The sequence below is a fragment of the Trichechus manatus genome, unplaced genomic scaffold (genome assembly GCF_000243295.1).
Source record: "Trichechus manatus latirostris isolate Lorelei unplaced genomic scaffold, TriManLat1.0 scaffold00015, whole genome shotgun sequence".
Taxonomy (NCBI): Eukaryota; Metazoa; Chordata; class Mammalia; order Sirenia; family Trichechidae; genus Trichechus; species Trichechus manatus.
Genome location: NW_004443951.1, coordinates 27,277,388 through 27,280,669, shown reverse-complemented (window position 1 = coordinate 27,280,669; position 3,282 = coordinate 27,277,388).

The following is a 3,282-nucleotide window of genomic DNA, read 5'->3' as shown; positions in this document are numbered from 1 at the left end:
CCTCCTGTATCTGCCACACTGGCCTGGCCTGGCCTAACCAGAGTAAGCATCCCCCATGTTTGCAGAGCTGCCATTCCTGGGGACTCTCTACCAGCTGCCTGCCTGGGCCTAGGGGAGAGGAACCTGGCCCCGAACCACCGCATTAGCCAACTGAGTTGCTCAAGGTCCCACGGTTTACAAGTTGGGAGGCATATCATGGTTCTACCCAGGGTGGATGGAGCACAGATGCTGTCTGTCTCCTGGTTATGATGATACCCCACATCTAGGGCCAGATACACCTGAGATCATGGAGACACGGGCACATCCACATGGCATCACAAGTTATTCTGAAACTTGGACTGGCCTGGGGAACCAGTGTGGACCCCTTAGGCCTAAGAGTTACCCCTCTCCCTTCTGTGTTCCCTCACATCAGCATAGTCTGTGTTCTCATTGGCAAATCCCACCGTGTCAGGTGAGGTTGGGTCTAGACCCTACAGGCAGAGACATGAGAATAGAGTGTAAAGGGCTCTAGCACCGGAGCTGGGGGCCTGGGATCTAGTCCTGGTCCACCATGGTCAATGCCCTGTGTGGCCTTCGGCAAATGCCTTCCACTCTTTGGGCCTCAGCATTTTCACATTTGAATGAAGGGCATTTAACCAGATAATGTCTCAGGTCCTTAAAATTCTGTGAGTATCTGAGGCAGGTGGTAGATAGAAATAATATTGTTGCTACTACTACTATGATGATGATGATGATGATGATGATGATGTTGGTGATGATGATGCCAAGTGCTGACAAAGCACCTGCCCTGCTTGATGCTTCACTGGGTGCTTCACACATGCTATCTAACCACACAACAACCTGCTCAAGAGAATATTCTTAGTCTCATCTTGCAGATGAGGAAACTGAGGCAGAGAGTAGTGAAGTGTCCTGGCAAGGTTACACAGTCCTAACGACAAGGGCAGCAGAATTCCAGAGGCCCTGTGCCTCCCCCATGCCTGACCCTTGGGCCCCTCTTGCCTGGCTATTTGTGAAGGTGCCCTCCTTCTGGACTCGTGGTTGGGCAGAGAGGGAAAGGGTCACATTGGTTTTCCCGAAACCAGAGCCATCTTCCACACTGCAGTTTGGCCTGATGGTTGCTCAGGACCCATCTTTCTCTTGTCCTCAAGCAACTTTCATGTCACATCCATTCTCATGTGTGAGATGCATCCCATTTAGTTAAACATCTACTCTGCAGACCCAGACAGTAACCCAGCATCCCAGGACCCTCTCCAGGCACCTTCATCACAACTATAGGCAGTGCCATGTCTGGGGGTGGCCTGAATTGTCACCAGGCCTGGGTCCATTTAGGGTTTGGAGAGAGCAGGGGAGGTCAAAGAGTAAATCCCTGGAGACCACCCCCCCCCCAGCCCCGGCTCATAGGTGTGGAGGGTAGAAGGGGGCTGAGTGAACCCTGACTCCAGGCTGAGGCCAGAGGGGTTCAGACACCAGCCCTGGTCACTCAGCACATAAGCCTCTGAGGTGGAACAAAGAACCCATTCTCCAAGTCCATGCCAGCCACATGTCCTCCTGACAGACACCAAGGAGGGAGGGGAAGAAGGTCAGAGTTTATTCCTCTGGCTTCCTCCCTGCCAGCACTCTGGTAGCTGCTTCTGTCCCCAGACCTAGGGTTTTACCTCCTGTCAGGTGGCCTCTCCCCACACCAATGCTCTCCACACAGACCCCTCCACATGGCTTCTTCCACCCAGCCCTCCCCACACTACCCCTCCCCACAGACCCCTGCCTACACTGCCCCCTCACAGGACGCCTTCCGCCCAGCCCTCCCGGACTCTGGGTTCCAGTAACTGCTCCTCCCCTGGCCCCTTCAAGCCTAAGGATGCTAATGGAGCTCCCCTGTTGCTAGATGCCAGGAAACTGCACTGCCTCTTAGGGTTCCCCACTCCCTGCCCCCACCTTTGTAAACAGACTCCTGTTGAGACGCTCCTCAAGTGACACAGTGTGAGAGTGCCATCTTGTTTGCCTCCTGCTGGATCCCCGGCTGAGGCCCTCCCTCATCATTTTCATCTCATCGTCTTGTCAGTTCAGAGCACCTCACTCTCAGGAATTATCAGTTGTTTATTATCTGAGTCCTCACCAGAATATAAGCTCCCTCAGAGACAGGAGGATTTAATATCTCACATGTCAGTGGAATGAGGAACCCTGGTGATGCAGTGGTTAAAGCGCTCGGCTGCTAACCGAAAGGTCAGCAGTTCAAACCCACCAGCCGCTCTGTGGGAGAAATATGTGGCAGTCTGCTTCCATAAAGATTTACAGTCTTGGAAACCCTATGGGGCGGTTCTACCCTGTCCTACAGGGTCGTTTTGAGTCAGAATCAACTCGACAGCTGTAGGTTTGGGTTTTTTTTGGTATGTCAGCGGAATAGAGCAGACATACAGGCATGTCCCCTAACACTGTGCTCAGACTCGCAGGAAAGCCCAGTCAACTCTGTGGTTGTGGAAGTTCACTGTTAAACCCCACCGACTTTTAAATGCCTTCACATGGCATTTCCCAAACGGGTATCAGGGAACACTCCTTTGGGAGGTGTTAACAGTTGACAGCATTATATGGGACAGATGACTTTGGCTTATTTTTCTCATTTCACTGTGACCCTGTGACAATGTCATCACCAGCTATCATGACATCAGGTCCAAGTGTGTCCATCAGCCCCAATCAGGACTAGAGAAACCCCCATTCCCTGGCCTCTCCAGAGCCCTAGAGGCCCCAGCATGAGACCTTTCCTCCATGGGTGTACTTTCATCACCCTCCACTCCAGTCCTCACCTTCTCTCCAGCCCTACCCCTCCCCTCTGTCCCAGGCTTGGAATTCTGGGCCCAAGCTTAGGGCCTCTGTCTACTACGACAGAGCTGAGATAGCCTCAGCTGTGGGTCAGGAGTGCAAATCCTGATCTCTGTTCTGTCACCAACTTGCTGTGTGGCCTTGAGCAGGTTACATCCCCACTCTGAGCTTCAGTTTCCCCAATTGCCCCTGCTATTCCTTCTATGTGAAGTTCCCCTCTCCGTGAGCAAGTTAGACGGTATGATCTCCTAGAAGCCTCCCGGCTCTGGTGGCCAGGTCTGGCCCAGATATTCAGATAAAATCAGCACAGGTGCTATTGGTGGTCATCTCTCTTTGGAGGGTGTCTTAGTTACTTAGTGCTGCTGTAACAGAAATACCACAAGTGGGTGGCTTTAAAGAGCAGAAATTTATTTTCTCACAGCTCAAGAGGCTAGAAGTTCAAATTCAGGGCTTCAGCTATAGGGGAAG